At 41.7% G+C, this 17,249-nt stretch overlaps 1 protein-coding gene across 3 annotated transcripts in view; it reads right to left on the reverse strand.

The window, feature by feature from the left end:
* The window catches only part of HTR4 (5-hydroxytryptamine receptor 4), a 329,389-nt gene that overhangs the window by 207,898 nt on the left and 104,242 nt on the right, over positions 1-17,249 (reverse strand). For 2 of the 3 annotated variants that reach the window (XM_055112774.2, XM_003829051.4), the window contains exon 1: positions 1,706-1,830. The gene's annotated coding sequence lies outside the window, so the exon portion shown is untranslated. Of the gene's footprint in view, positions 1-1,705; positions 1,831-13,142; positions 13,391-15,009; positions 15,052-17,249 lie in introns of those variants that run through there. The other variant, XM_008954466.4, reaches the window with a different exon arrangement.

Below are 17,249 nucleotides of genomic sequence, written 5' to 3' on the forward strand. Positions count from 1 at the left end.
AAAATCAGGAGGCGTCTTGGGGTAGCAGGATGCTTATGTTGGGTTTCAGGTGCTGTCCTTTAGTCTGTGAAGTTGGGGAAGGAGATGAGGAGATGAACAGAATCAGGGAGGTCCAGAAGAGCAGGGTGAAAGAATATACATTTGATTTGTTGGCTTCAAGGATGCTTTTGCCCCTACAGGGAACAGCATCAGAACTGAAATCCAGATAACTCAGAGGAACCAGGGACACTGCTGTCCTCTGGGCCCTGGGGCCTCCTTCTGCTCGATATGAACTGAACTAAATGCTCCCTGAAGCTCCTGCTAGCTTCAGTGAGCTACAGTTCTCCTGGCATTTAAATGATGACTGTGGCTCTCCTCTATAATAATAATTATAATAACGATATTTCCCACAGGAGGGAATGATGCAAACATAAGAGAGATTTTAAGATGAGAATGCAGGAGGAAAATAAACATGATTAAGAAATGACTTGCTAACGCTGCAAAACCTGTTTACTTTTTACTAATTTTTTTCCTGACACTTGTATATTTCCTAGGTGAGAGCTGCTCTTCAGAACTCTGCAGGTCTCATCCCTTCCCTGACTTTTTCCTTGTTTTCAGGGCACCGCATCCACCACCCACGTCCTTTTCCTTCAAAACCTGTGCTCACCAGGAGCACGCAGCAACATCTCCCTTGGTCACTGATGCTCAAGTTCCATTCCGGGGACAGGGTAAATATCCACTACTGCTCACCACAGTCACCCACAGCTTTAAGGGCCAGAGAATCCATCCCAGCGATGGAAGACAGGGAGGGCAAACTTGAACCAGTGTCCTTCCATCAAAAGCCTCCTTTGGTTCATGCCAAACCTATACCCTGAGAAACATTCTGTTTCGTCATTTGATTGGACCAAATGGAAATCAAGCCAAGATTTTCTCTTAACATTGAACTCTAGGAAGACAAGCTCATGCCTACCACTTTTTGACCTCTGCCAGCTGCCACTTCCTTGTATCAACAGCCACTTCTTTCAAAGACAACTAATAGCACAGTGCCGCACAGGGTAGCAAGCTGTGAGGAAATGCATCTGAAATTGGGATTGGGATTCTGTGAAAGGCAACTGCAGGATGGTTGCGAGTAACGGCAGTGACCGCCAAGGCTTTATGCAGCACATCGTACACACACACTCATGGCTACGTATACACACACATCAAAGTGGACGTTCAAGACACACTATCTTCTCTCTCTCTCTCTCTCTCTCTCTCTCTCTCACACACACACACACACACACACACACACACACAGCACACTCTGGGCTGCACATCAAGGACCAGCCATAGAGTCCACACACACATCCAGTTACACACTTGGCTATGGATGCACAGCCTGTGCGCGCTCTCTCTTACACACACGCACACACACAAATCTTTACATACACTACCTCCCTTGTATAGTCAGTGAGCACACATGCAGTTTCACAAGTACTTACATACACAAGTGGAAAGCACCAGCCCCAAGCCTACAGTGATCCCACGCTGGAAACACGTTGTATACAACCAGCCAGCCCACCTACACCCTGAGCCGCCCCGAAGCCTACCCTGTCGCAAAGCCGGGTCTCCTGAGTCCAGAACCCCCAAGCCCCCGACCCCGTCGTGCTGCCCCGCCCCCGCCGCGTCCCCACCGGCACCCGTGGGCTCCTGGGGTCCCGACCCCCGGCGCACTTGCCGCACATACCCGCTGCCAGAGGCGAGGGAGCGAGGTGCCCTGGCAGATTCGAGCGGCCACCCCCAGCCGCTGAGCCGAGCTTCTGCCGCCGCCGCTGCCGCTGCGCTCCCAGCCGCTGCCTGCGCCCTCCCCGCCGCCCCCTCGGGTGCGGGCTCCAGCCCCCGCGCTGGGGAGCCGGCGAGCGCGAGGCGCGGGCCAGGGGCTGCGGGCGCAGGACCCCAGCCCCGGATCACCTGGGCTCGCCGCGCATCGTCCTTCTCCCCAACCGAGCCGGACTCCACGGGCTCAACAGCCCCCAGCCCCGGTGGTCCCCACTGCCCTGCCCGCTGCCGCCCCCACTGGGCGCCAGGGACAGCGGGGGTGCCGCTCTGCCGGCAGGGCGCACAGGGGAGTGGGCGCAGAGGCGGGCTGGAGCGATCTCACCCGTTCCGGGCTGGCCAGCACGTGCCCTCCCTGGCCGGAGCGCTGCTCATCTGATGGAGGGCAGGAGGGAGCCCTGGGCTGACTGCAGGCTCCTGGGTGACCTTGGACAAGTTGGTTAGCCTCTCTGAGTGCCCACTTCCTCTATTCAAAGATAATAAACATGAAAGCGTTTGTGGCGTCTGTGCCAGGGAAATCCTATCCCTGTATAGTTTACTTCCTTCTTATGCCTCTGCCTCTGCCAGAGCAGGGAGAGTTTGGGTGCAGGGTTCAGAGTGATCTTCGTAGCACCTTGGATATAAGACTCAAGTTTTCCAGAGACAATGATTCCATTTGCCTGAAGTCTTCCTAAATGATCCTGTCCATATTGATAGTCCACTATTTGCTGTCTTAGCCTGTCCTCCCAGCTTTGACCACCTGTGACCTTGAGCATGTAATTAAACAAGAGTCAAGCCTCAACGCTCCCATCTGTAACACGGGCATAAACTCACAGTTGTGTGGTGCAGGTGTGCCACTTAGTGAGTTGCAGTATCTGTGAGGGACGGTGACAGAGTGAAAAATATTTTTCCTCAACACATGTGACAAAAGCCTCAAATTCCAAGGATAAAATAATTCAAGAGTTAGCCTAAGCATGTTGGGAAGGGCAGGAGCGAGCAGAGCCTTCCTTCACGGAGGCAGGCAGGGAGCAAAGAGGTAATGGGTGAATAATTCACCCCCTCAAGGGCCACTGAGGCCTCCTGGAACCTAAACAAAACAGAGAAGCTGTGGACAGTGACTAACTTCTGAAAGTAAATAAATCTGCAAAGACAATCTTAAAAATTATTAACTTAACGATTGTGAGCACATCTCAAGCGAACTGGAAATTTAAATTGACCAACTTATCCATGCTAGAAACCTTTGAGTTGGTCCCTTTTTTAGTTTCTCTCTGTTGATATGCCTTGTCTCTCATTTTCCCTCTATTTTGTTAGGTCCTTCTTTCTTCCTCATGGTCTATATTTCTTCCCCATCTTACTCTTACACTTTTTTCTCTCTTCTTTCCTTCTCCTCCCATCTGAATCCCCATTCTGTGTATGTCTTCTTCACCATCTTTGTGCCAAGTTTTTGTCTCAACATCTCTCAGCCATTTCCACCTATTAGTTCTTTCCCTGGTGTGTATGTCTTGAATATGTATTTATCTCATATCCCCTATGAAAAATTTAAAAGCAGAGGAACTGTAGATTATTTCTTTAATGACAATAAGATCTAAACTTGAATTTACCACTACTCCCCTTCCCTAAACCAAACACCTCACTTAAATAAAGCCATTATCCTCACTCATGGATGCTCAGAGCCTGAATCATCTTTGACACCTCCACCTCTGTTCCCCTTCTCCCCACTTTCTACTCAAACATTTGCCAGTTCCTGGGGAGTCTATTTCCACTCTGTCATTTGCATCTGTCCCTTCCTTCTTATTTCCACTGGGCCTAATTTTATATATATGTATGTATGTGTATATATATATATATATATATAGAGAGAGAGAGAGAGAGAGAGAGAGAGGTAATCATCAAAGATTGTCTAACTGGTCTTCTCTCCCTCCAGTCCATCCTCTTCATTGAGGTCAGCATGGCCTTCCTCAGGCAGATAGATCCCCAACAGCATCACTCTTTGCTCTAAAACCCTAATACCCAAGAAAGGTAGAAAGCAGCTCCCCAAAGATATCCATGTCCTAATCTCAAGGACCTGTGGTTATGTTACCTTGCATGGCAAAAGGGACTTTGCAGATGTGATTAAGGATTCTGAGATGGGAAGATTATTGTGGATTATACAAATGGGTCCTTAAAATATTATTAAAAGTAAAAGAGAGAGGTAAAAGAGGAGGTCAAAGTGAGAGGACATAAGGACTCAACCAGCTGTCACTGGCTTTGAACACAGAAGAAGGGGCCATAAGTCAAAGAATGCTGATGGTCTCTGGGAGCTGGGGAAGACAAAGAAACAGATTCTCCCCTAAAGCCTCCAGAAAGGAAGGCAGCTCCACAGACACCATGATATTAGCACAGTGAGATCTATGTCAGATTTCCAATCTAGAGAACTGTAAGATAATGAATTTGTGTTGTTTTAAGCCACCAAGTGGTAATTCGTTGAAGCAATGACAGGTAACTAATGCAATGCTTCTCTTTCACATATGGAGTTACACACAAATGCTTTATCTTGTTATTGACATCAATTTAGGTAGCCCAGACTTTCAGCCATCTTACTGTACCCAAACCTTCTATTTCAAGCAGTCTGTTCTTCAAACACTTTCTTTTCTTTCCTGCTCTGTACCAGTGCTCACGATGCCTTCTCTTCCAGAATGACCCTCCACATGATGCCAGTCCTACCACTTGCCAATGCCCATGGACTCCCTGGAGTTGTTCCTGATCTCTCCCTTCTTTACTTCTGCAGAACCCTCTGTTTGTATTTCTCAAGGTGTATCTCATATTCTCATTTTAAATAGTGCTTTCTAGTGAGACAGAAGGGAACAAGAAGACTTTACACACAGGTTGAAACTGCTTCTGGCTTGCTGCTCTCAGAATGCTGTGTTTATGCCTCTCCTGTGGCAGTGGCCACCACACTGTGTTGTTTGTGAGTTATTTATGGGTCTGCATGGTTCACTGGATTGTGAATGCCTCAAAGCTGGAAACTAGATCTTGCCTCCTTTCATATGCCCCCAGCCCCTAGAACCATGCCAGGCACACAGTAGGGACTCTATAAATGAGCTTTAAATATATGAATGAAGAGAGCAGGTGCAATGTCTTGTTGTATTGAATAGACAAGGATATTAATACATTTTTCTTGCACCATCTGTTTCTATTTAGTTGGGCTGACCAGTTGAAGCACCTCAGTTAATGCAATGTGGTTTTAAATGGGGCTGCCTTGATGCATACCTTGAAATGTAGACCATTTTTTTGTTTTTGTTTGTTTGTTTTGTCTTTGCTGAAGAAGAGCTACAATAAAAGGGCTCTTCATTTTTTTAATCAACTTTTTAAAGGGCTACCGTTGTGAGTAAAATCATTATAAACGTGCAAAGTCTTTGGCCCAGCAATTCTATTTCTTGAAATGTATCCTAAGGGTAATAAGCTTATGCATACAAGGATTTGCCTAAAAGAATGTTCACTGCCGGGCCTTTTATAAGAGTGAGTACTTGGAGAGAACTCAAATGTTTAATAATGAGAGATTCACCACTTAAACTATATTATCCCTCCCATGAGATATGCTCAGGTATTGAGCATGATTTTGTCAACTGATATTCATTGTATAAAAAGATGTTTGTGGATATGCTTATATTCTTTTTATGCTTGTCTGAACTTTCTAACTACCATACAATAGCCATATATTTAAAAGTTTCAATTATTTTTACAAAACTGTTTTGCCTCCAAAAGGCATCATATAAAACTTTCATATTTATCCAACTTTCAAGAAAACTCATCTACAGATGGGGTTCAATTTTCTGATTATGATGAAAGAAGGGAAAAGTCACAAAAGACTTGAAATTTAATCTGGGCATACTTTATTCTGTTAATTTATTCACTCTAGGAACATTTATTGTACCATCTTAATTAAGGCGTTTGAGAGCAAACAACAGAAACAGATTCTAGCTACCTTAAACAAAAGAAAATGATTGAAATAATATGAGAAACTCACAGAACCACTGAGATACCAGGAAGCAAGCTGGGAGAAGCAGGCACCAGGAGAGCTCTGGAGAACCATAAAGCAGAAAGCACAGCAACCGGTTCACAGACAAACTCAACCAAGATGCCACAGCATCACTCCTGACATGGTGAATGGCTTCCACAAGTTTTCCATCCTTGGGTGGGTCACTCTCCCAAATTCAGAGTCCCTGGAGAATACACTGTGTGGCCAAGTTTAGCTATGTGTCTTTTTTTCTCCTTGTTCTGAGTCAGAGGATTGGAGGGAGAGGCCCTGGTCCCACCACTATGACTACACACAATGGGCAATATATCTTCCCAGTAAATTGATGATGCTGTTTGGAAGGTAACATGGAAGCTGGCAGCCTAAATGCCCCCTACATGTCCCTGTCCCTGCGATGTGCCAGAAACCTGTGCTGTTCAGGCCACAGGCTCAGCTTCCCTGCCAGGGACCCTGTACAACCAGCTCAGTGGAGCTACCAGGCCAGAAACACCACTCAAAGAGATGGTGTTCTTTGATTCTATTATTTCACTTATAAACTTGAATGGTTGTCCACACCATACTTTGCTCAACTGGTACAAATATCCTGCTATGTACTTACTACGTTGCAGTCTGTCAAATGGCCTGGAGTGTGTCATCAGCACCACACCATGGAGATTATCTTAAAAGTCTCAAAGCTTGTTTTAAAACTATTGTATTTAGGGTGCCTTAGTTACAGAAAAGCGCTGTGTGTGGGGAGTGTGTGTGTGTGTGTGTGTGTGTGTGAGAGAGAGAGAGAGAGAGAGACAGTGAGTGAGAAAGAGAGAGAGAGAAAATAGAGAACAAAGAGAAAGGAACAAGGAAGATGGAAATTAAATTCCAAATTTAAATTGCTAAAATAAATCAATGCTTCTCTTGAATTCACAAACTTGAAGCCTGCATACCTTCCATCCACTTAAGAGCTGCTAAAAATTTAAACAGTTATACAAAGAGTTTTAATGCAGCTGCAAAGGCATGGAAACCAAACTGTGAATACCTTTCCCATAATAAAGCCAGGGTGACTGGCTTTATTTTAATAAACACCACAGAGTAAATAAGATCCTAGAGCAAGACACTGTGTCATATATGGGCACATGGGTCATTCACAGGCATCTCAGTTTACCTTATAGACAATCATTCTATCTCAGGAAGGAACTTCTAATAAAACCTCCTCCAAATAAAGTTGGAAATGGAGAAACATTTGCAATTTGTTGTTTGTAAGAGTCAAATCTACAGCAGAGGGCCGTTTATCCTTATTTTGCTCTATGTTCTGAAGTGTATGATTATCTCCCAGTCTCCCAAACCCATATCAGATTAATGAGTGGGTCTTATGCCCCAGACCTTTCTACTCGGCCTCCGGGGTGCTCAGGTTCTGGAACTTGCTTCCTCTCCCATCCCATCTCACAGCACTCTCCTCACTTGCTGTGCTGAAGCTATGCTGGGCTTTAGGTTTCTAGTCTTACACACAGCTCTTTCTTGTCTCAGGACCTTTGCATTCACAGTTTCCCAGACCTGAAATGCTTTCTCTTCTGTTTCAGCATAAATATCTCTTTTTCACAGGTCCAGGTTTCCCTGCACCACTTATCCCTCACTCTGTTATTTTCTGTCTCAAGCCTCTGTTGATGTCACTCATAGCCCTTATCTCACTCTGTAAATAACTTATTGATGTGTTTTTCACTCACTCTGCCTCCCTCACTAAAATGTAAGCTGCTGGAAGTAAGAGATAATGCACTTCATAAGAACCTGGCTTAGGGTGGACACTCACTTGGTAAGAGGTGAATGGGTGGAAACATGAACACAGGGACAGTTGGATTTTCCCTTGAGCATCTGTCCTCTCCAGAGGGGTCACAGTTGCCCAGGAACCAAGGGTCCTTGGATGTCAAAGGAAACCGCTTCCATGTGGACTAAATGATGATCACTCATTTTTATGAGAGGAGATGGCTTGGGAAGAAGTAGACTCACATGCAGGAGGGGTTGTAAAGCAGAACAGGTGTTCAGACACAGTGACATCATATGTCTGTAACTAAAAAATGAATGTGGAGCCAGAGAAGGAAGAGAGAGGCTTCAGACCATATCTAACTGGGAAACAGCTGCCCAGAAGTCAGCCTAGTTCAAAAGGAATTAACAGAATTGAGCAAGAGAACATAAGACCACATCAATTCAAGACAGGGCGTTCTTAATCACTTACTATCCGGCAAAGTCCGTATTAACCTGCTGTTTGAACACTGAAAAGCCGACCGTGTGAAGCAGCAGAGAACAGAGGCAGATAAAGGGTGGCAAAGCAGAGTTATCACAGTCCAGATAAGAGCCTCCTGGCCCCTTTCTGTGTTAGCTGGTCTTTGTCCTCCAGTCTTCCCGGTATTGTTTGGTTTAATCTATTTATGTTTGAGACTGCAGTTAACTAATTCATATTTTATTATCAATAAAAATCAAATAGATGAACATTCAGGGTACTGGAAAGGAAATCTAGAAAACAGTGTCCCGAGTCAGCTCTTTCGGGCAAGGGCAGTCAAAACAATGAAACAGACATCAAGAGTATGAAGTACTGGGAAAATCCTGACAACACTAAAATTTTATAATTTGTTTTTAGATTTATATGTAGTAAAATTTGCTGGTTTGGGTGTACAGTTCTGTGAGTTTCGACCAAGCTACAGAGTTGTGAAACCACTGCCATGTTCAGGATACTGCAAAAGTGAAATTTAACATGGACAACTATACTTAGAGATACATTTTAAATAATATATTAATGGGGCATCTTTGAATGAGTTCCTACTCCATACTGTCCATCACCCCTTCCCCGTACAGGTTGGTCCCATTCATACACCTAGAGGCTCTTGTCATATAAGTAGGAAAGGAAGCCCTGAGGAGGAAGGGGCTACAGTGGGAAGAAAAGTAGGAGACAAGGAATGGCCTCTGGCCCCTGAAGATCCCTTAAACTGGTTTGAGCTCTACAGAGAAGGGGTTAGCAGCAAAAATCAATAGGATTGTTCAAGAGGGGTTTAAGCACAAGACAAGATGCTATGTTCTGGGCCCAATTAATAAAGCAGGGCTAGACTCAGGGAGGAGGACCTTTCCTTGGCCCTGGAGAAGCAGGTCTTCATGTCATTCCCAGCTAGCCTCCTTGGCACAGACACTGGTGCTTTCATGATTGGAAGGGGCAACAGGATTCATCTCCAGGCAGCACTGCAGGCAGTGGAGATGGTCAGAGAAAAGAGGGACAAGGTGAGTGTGGCTGACATATTTGCATTTGTGGTGCATGTGGATCCCTTTGGGGTCTCCAACAGATAATAATAAGATGATTAGTGGATGATTAGAGCTATCACTTAATATTTAAAAAAGGGCAACCAGGCTGTCTAGGAGGTTGGCAAGTATTTGTTCCACAAACATTTTACTCATTTTCTATGTGGTGGCCCCTGTACTTAGCCCTGCAGGATATGATGAATAAAGAGATAGGACTCCACTTTTCAAAGCACTCCAAGCCAAGTAAAGGAGATGGAGTTGGACCCAGATAATTTCAACTCATTGAGATCATTAATAAGGTAAGCATAGGCAGCAAGTGGAGTTCATTATTATTGTTACTATTACTGTCATTATTTTATTATTACATAAACATTTATGGAGCACATACTATTTGCTAGTCACTGTGATAAGCGTTTTATATGCATTATCTCAGTTGAGCCTCATAGCAAGTGTATGAAGGAGATTCTATTACTATTGCAATTTTACAAAGGAAAAGAAACAAAGCACAGAAAGACTAAGAAACTTGATATTGAGAAAACATGGCTAGAAAGGAGCAGAGCCAAGGTTGGAATTCAAGCTGTCTGACATTAAAGCTTTTGCCATGAGCAACTATGAAATAAAATGTTGTTAATAGTAACAACAATGTAAAAACAACGTTAATGGTTGATTGCATTACACGTATTGAGCACTTAACTATCTCAGATTATTTGGACCACTATTATGCAGAGAAAAACAATACAATCAGGCTGGATTTCTGATGCATGAGAAGGTGGAATAGGGGCCAGAATATTACAGAGAAATAATTCAGTTTAGTATAAGCCTGTTTCAACATTTGGGGCTGTCTAGCACTGCAGGTATCAAAGCACAGGCTAGATCCCATCTGCCAGGAATGCTGAAGCAAAAACCCCTGTTCCAGGTGTGAGATTCAACATCACTTTCTGCTGCTCCTCCAGCTTGTTGATTATCTGATGCTAAGATTTGAAAAGCTCAGTCTCTTTTGCCAACTCCTTCTCTGGCTAGCACTTAAATGTCAAAGCCCTCCCTCTTCTCCTCTCACTCCTTTCACTACAGTCCCCCTAACCCCATACTATTTCATCCACAAGCCTTGCTTAATTACCAATTGTATCCTAATAAGTCTCAAATTTTGCACTCCAGCCCAGAATTCTTTTCTAAGCCCCAGATCTACGTTTTGGATATACAATATCCATGCTGCTGGTCTCAGGAGGACCTGGTCTAATTCACCCTGGATGATCATGGAAGAGAGGTCTCTAGAGGAAAGAAATAAATTAAAGGGGTAAATCAGTTTAACTGAGATCCTGAAAAACTTACAGAAATGGTAAAGGTATTTTGTGCTGGTTAGAAACAGAGAAACCATTTAAACTTCAGTGGCACAAGCTTGTGTCTTTGATGACCTAGAAGAAAAGTGTAACCACCTGGACCACCAAGGAACAGTATTTATAATGTCATAAAAATTTACATGTTGTTTTCTAATTTTAAACTTTTAGAATGAACCTGTATTTGAGAAGACTTAAGAAATGTAGCAGGACAGAATATATATTTCTCAATCTCAACATTATAAAAACAATGATACAACCGACATAATAATTGGGAAGTAGAGCTGAGAAAGTGTGATGAGTGGATAAAGAAACTTTGATGTCCTCATCATACAAAATAGGAGTCAAGAGATGTCCATCTCCTGTGGTTAATGGAATGAACATTAAAATCAAAGTATAATTGTGCTATTTAAATTGCAGAGGTGACTAGAAGAGGAAATAATATGGGGAGTTCACTAAACAACAAATGAAGAAATATCTATGTAAGCATACTATATAGAAAGAGGGAGGTAATTTCCAGAAAAGTTGTAGTGAACACTGGTTTCATGTTCATGTTCATGTTCATGTGCAGTAATCACATCTCCCCATCCAGACAATCTGTGTTGTAGGGAAGCTAAACTCATTGCCAGTGCTAGGGATCATCTTAATTGGCCTAAACCAATCAGTATATCCCATCCGCCTGGTCATAATGACTGAATCAGGCATAAGCAAGTGATCCAGCTGGACTAATGATACACAAAGAGCCTTTGCTTAGGATTCTGGGAAGAAAACATTTTTGCCTTCCGTGACAGTCCTCAGAAATAATGTTTCTCTCTTTCTTTGGACAGTGAGGTAGAAGGATTATATATCATGAAATGTTACAGCCATCTCTGCCATCCAAGAGACAGCCAGTAAAAACAACATGAGGAGAATGAGCCAGAGACTGCCTGAGAAAATGAAATCAAAGTCCTGATTATGTTGTCATAAATCAGATCAAACTGTACCTGAAGCTGTAAACAACCCTTGAACTATTCAGTTATGTGAGGCAATATATTGTCTAATTGCCTACCCAATATTCTTCATGTCTTGCCATGAATAGTAAAACCTCGATTTTATTCAGTGGTAAATGACTACATTTGTAACTTCTCAGCCCTTGGCTGAGATCTGGCCAGTGAAATTTAAGCAGATGGGTGGTATGGAACTTTCAGGAAGACTCCTTCAAAGTTCCTGATATGGCTAGAGCATGCCATATTTATTTTGATTCCTTACTCATTCCTGTTCTGTAGAATGATGAGCTCCAACAGCAGGCATATTGAAAATTTGAAAATGGAAGTCATAAGGAAGAAGAAACCTATCAGCGCCTTTGTCCCTGATAGAGCTTAAATAGTAAAGATCAACTACATATCTTCAGGCTTCTGCTACCTGAGAAAACTAATGATGAAGTGTTTAAGCTACTATTAATTTGTATTTTCCATTATATACAATAAACCTACTTCTAACCAATACAGCTTTTTTTTTTTTTTTTTTGAGACAGAGTCTCGCTCTGTCACCCAGGCTGGAGTGCAGTGGTGCGATCTCGGCTCACTGCAAGCTACACCTCCCGGGTTCACACCATTCTCCTGCCTCAGCCTCCCCAGCAGCTGGGACTACAGGTGCCCTCCACCACGCCTGGCTAATTTTTGTATTTTTAGTAGAGACAGGGTTTCATTGCGTTAGCCAGGATGGTCTGGATCTCCTGACCTTGTGATCCACCCACCTCGGCCTCCCAAAGTGCTGGAATTACAGGCATTAGCCACTGCATACGACCAGCTAATTTTTTATACTTTTCAAAATTAAACAGTCCTGATAGACAAACTCAAACAAAAAGATCTCTCTTCTAGGGATGGCTGATTCTTAGGTGGTAAACAGACAGATGCCTTTTTGTCTTTTCTTATAAGCACCGTATTACTAGATTTTTAAAAAAATTGATGTAAAGAATAAAAAATGAAGAAAATGCAATTAGGCATGGAGTAAGGAGTAAAACATCAAAACACATGGTTTGTGGTAGCTGTACCACAAATGGGAGAGTAATGCTATGTAGGAATACTGGATGGGTCCTTGCCTAACGGCAATGCTAAATTATGAAAGACATCACTGGAAAGCATTCTGTATAGTATACACACACATAAGCATATCTAAATGTGGTTGCATAGACTACTTAAATAAAATGAGGAAACTTTCACAAAATGTTACCAAGAGAAAAAGTGGAATGCCTAACAGCACATTTAATAGTATCCTATAGTAGAAATTCCTGTGGTTCTAGATTAAAAATCTATGAGAAATTTCACAAAACGTTAACAGTGGTTGTCTCTGAGGGGCAGAATCAGAGTTCATGCTTGCTTTTTAAAATTTATATTTTTCAGTATTTGCCAAATTCTCTACATTGAATATGTCTTACTTTGTAATAAGAAAAAGTAAAATATGGGTTCTTTAAAATGTTTGCAAAAATATTTTCTAATTGAAAAAAGAATCCTGGGCCTTGACAACACAGCTACTTGGGAATAGCAGTTGGCATCAGCTGTGTTGAGGAGAGACCAAAGTAGAGGATGTGACCACATTGGGGCTCAAAGCAAAGGAAAATAGAGCAGCCTGTTTCCAAGAGCAAATTGGGCTGGCCTCACAGTCCTTCCACGGCCACACTCTCAGAGCTCAGAGCAGTAGGTGTGGCCCAAGACCAAATCTTTTAAAGCAGAGAGTGTCTCCCACATACTCTAAACTTATGTGTCCATAGGTTCAGAACAACTCACCTCCAGGCACGACAGCTGGACTGCAGGCACACAAGTTTAGCTCTGGTTTCTTCCATTCTCCGTCTTGGAATGAACCCAGGAAAGTGAAGTAGGGAAAACGGAGAAGCATGTGAGAGGCGTACGAGGTGGCACATACTCAGGGCTAGTGCCCTTCTGCACACTCCAGTGATAACAAAGCCTGGCTTTGTGTGAACTTTATAGCTTTGAGTATCTTTCTGATCCAGAAGGCAGCCTGGGGCATAAAGTACCTTGAAGAGAGAAAATGGAAGAAGGTACAAGTTGATGTAGATAGTGTCATTTTGGTAACAGTAAATATAATAAATTCCAGATTAAGACTATAAGGTCAAGGAGATGCCTTTGAAATGAGTTAGCCAATCAGCTTTTAAAAACAGAGGAAAACAAAGTCGTGAACTTAGGGGGAAAAAAACAAAGCAAAAATCAATCAGAAAGGTACATATTTACATTGCAAATTAATGGGAAATTTGATGCTCCTGAGCTTTTAGCCTTAAAAAATGAGGTTTAAGATTAATGATTTTAAACCTTTGGAGAGATATACACTGAAATTTCCAAAAGGGCAGAATTGCAGTAACAGATTCACACTAGTACATTAACAGACTAGATCTTTTTGTCTGCATTTGTTCCATGCAGTTTAAAATAGAGATGCTCTATGAGAAAAAAACTAATAATTGCCATTCTAGCCTCCAACTATTTTTCCACTTAAGTACCTGAAGTATCTATTTCACACCATCTCCAAAGCTCAGACTTATTCCACTCTGCCATATTGTCTACTGCAGTAGGACCCATCAGATCAAGAGGTTCTGAAATCTTTTTTCAACATTCTGTTTCCTGCAAGCCTATTTCTCCTTCTTTTTCTAATAATAGTAGGAATAATTATAACGATAAGATAAAATGTAAAATATTTATCTGACTCATTGGGACAATACTCATATGCTCCTGGGCATTTATTTTTGTTTTTAATGAGTAAACCATCTAGCATTTCTGAGTAGCTTAAAGACAGCGTTGATCTCTTAATTTCTCTCAAATTTCTCAGCACCTGGGACAGCGTCTGACACATAGATGATACCCCTGTTACTATTCTAAGAGTAAGTGAATGAATTCATAAATTCTTCAAGCTCATTAAAGACAAATACACCCTGCTATCACTAATACGCCTTTCTCAAGAACCCTCATAAGTGATAGATCTATAAGAACCTAATATTGTTTATCAGAGGGACTGGAAGTTTGAGTATATAGAGGAGTAACATGCATTTTCACTTAACTTGCACAAGTTCAATTTCACATGTTTGTCAAAATATAGAGAAAATAATTCAAATACTAGGAGAAATTCTATCATCCATTTCATTCAGTAACCATATACCCTAGAGTTAGCATATGGGAGGCATAAATTTTATTTCCCAGTTTTCATGTACTCCTCCCAAAGAAAGCCTCTCACTGTGCTAAGTGTGATTTTAGTGTCTCAGGTAATACACTTTTTATATGGCATTCTTCATAAATACAAACAAGCAATATCATGTGACAATCAACTAAAGAAGCAACAATCCATTCTAAGCTGTAAAAGAAATTGACTGGGTTGGATTTATTCCGAAATGGCATAACGGTTTCCAATGTTGTCCTTATAAGGAAATGTGTTAATGCTATCATTTTTGTCCATGTTATTTTAACCTTTCAACTAATTTTCAAAATCAAGTCTAAGATGTAGCTACACTGTAAATATCTGAAGAGTTTGGGAGGAGGGATTTGCTCTGTATGGGGTGTGTCTGTGTGTGTCTCTCTGTGTGTGTGTGTGTGTATGTACTGCATGTGTTGCCATGACACGAATACAGCTCTAGGCGGAATGAAAACTTACCTTCAATCATAAAGCTTCACATTTGGCCACTTTCCTCTCCCTCTGTAGTTGAAAAAAAAATAGATTTTGCTATAATTTTAGAGGCCCCTGCTCCAGGGAAATCACTTTTCCGTTAAACTGTACGCACATTTATTTCAAAGAGAAAATGAAATCTGAATTGAGGGCAAGGATAATTGAGGAGTAGGTCCATGATACTGTGGCTACCAGAGATAGGTGGATTCAGTGAGAGACAACCAGGGAGCCATACACAGGTATCTAAGTCTCAGGAAGTACTTGTGTATTCCATTATTCACAGGAATTGATGCTGTGCCAAGCATCTGAGTTACAAGCTACGTAACACCGGACAAACTACTTCCCCTCTACAGACTTCATCTCTAAAGTGGGCAGAACCATGATACCTACCTTGTAGAATTGTAGTAAAGATTAAATGAGATAGTAGAGGTAAGGTGCTAGGGCACATGATTAGACATGAACCCTCACTTAATAAACACTACTTATTAACACTTATTCACTCATAAAATAAGGTGTGGGATTAAACAGTTCCTCCCAGTTTTGATATTCTAGCTCAGCACTATTCAATAGAAATATGCATGCCATATATGCAATTGTAATTTTCTAATAAACACATCTTATAAAGTAAAAAGAAACAAGTGAGATTCATTTGAATAATGTATGTTATTTAATTCTATACAGAGAAAATATCATTTTAGCACATAATCAATAAAAATCATTAATGAGGTATTTTGTGCTCTTTTTCTTGCACTAAGTCTTTGTGGTTGAGTGTGGCCACACATACAGTACATTTCAAATTCAGACTAGCTGCTTTTCTTTATTTTATTTTATTTTATTTTATTTTATTATTATTATACTTTAAGTTTTAGGGTACATGTGCACAACGTGCAGGTTTGTTACATATATATACATGTGCCATGTTGGTGTGCTGCACCCATTAACTCTTCATTTAGCATTAGGTATATCTCCTAATGCTATCCCTCCCCACTCCCCCTACCCTACAACCGTCCCCAGTGTGTGATGTTCCCCTTCCTGTGTCCATGTGTTCTCATTGTTCAATTCCCACCTATGAGTGAGAACATGCGGTGTTTGGTTTTTTGTCCTTGTGATAGTTTGCTGAGAATGATGGTTTCCAGTTTCATCCATGTCCCTACAAAGGACATGAACTCATCATTTTTTATGGCCGCATAGTATTCCATGGTGTATATGTGCCACATTTTCTTAATCCAGTCTATCATTGTTGGACATTTGGGTTGGTTCCAAGTCTTTGCTATTGTGAATAGTGCCGCAATAAACATACGTGTGCATGTGTCTTTATAGCAGCATGATTTATAATCCTTTGGGTATATACCCAGTAATGGGATGGCTGGGTCAAATGGTATTTCTAGTTCTAGATCCCCGAGGAATCGCCAGACCGACTTCCATAATGGTTAAACTAGTTTACACTCCCACCAACGGTGTAAAAGTGTTCCTAATTCTCCACCTCCTCTCCAGCACCTGTTGTTTCCTGACTTTTTAATGATTGCCATTCTAACTGGTGTGAGATGGTATCTCATTGTGGTTTTGATTTGCATTTCTCTGATGGCCGGTGATGATGAGCATTTTTTCATGTGTTTGTTGGCTGCATAAATGTCTTCTTTTGAGAAGTGTCTGTTCATATCCTTCACCCACTTTTTGATGGGTTTTTTTTTCTTGTAAATTTGTTTGAGTTCATTGTAGATTCTAGATATTAGCCCTTTGTCAGATGAGTAGGTTGCAAAAATTTTCTCCCATTCTGTAGGTTGCCTGCTCACTCTGATGGTAGTTTCTTTTGCTGTGCAGAAGCGCTTCAGTTTAATTAGATCCCATTTGTCAATTTTGGCTTTTGTTGCCATTGCTTTTCGTGTTTTAGACATGAAGTCCTTGCCCATTCCTGTGTCCTGAATGGTATTGCCTAGGTTTTCTTCTAGGGTTTTTATGATTTTAGGTCTAACATGTAAGTCTTTAATCCATCTTGAATTAATTTTTGTATAAGGTATAAGGAAGGGATCCAATTTCAGCTTTCTACATATGGCTAGCCAGTTTTCCCAGCACCATTTATTAAATAGGGAATCCTTTCCCATTGCTTGTTTTTGACAGGTTTGTCAAACATCAGATAGTTGTAGATACGCGGCATTATTTCTGAGGGCTCTGTTCTGTTCCATTGGTCTATATCTCTGTTTTGGTACCAGTACCATGCTGTTTCATTA

The sequence above is a fragment of the Pan paniscus genome, chromosome 4, assembly GCF_029289425.2.
Source record: "Pan paniscus chromosome 4, NHGRI_mPanPan1-v2.0_pri, whole genome shotgun sequence".
NCBI classification, from domain to species: Eukaryota; Metazoa; Chordata; class Mammalia; order Primates; family Hominidae; genus Pan; species Pan paniscus.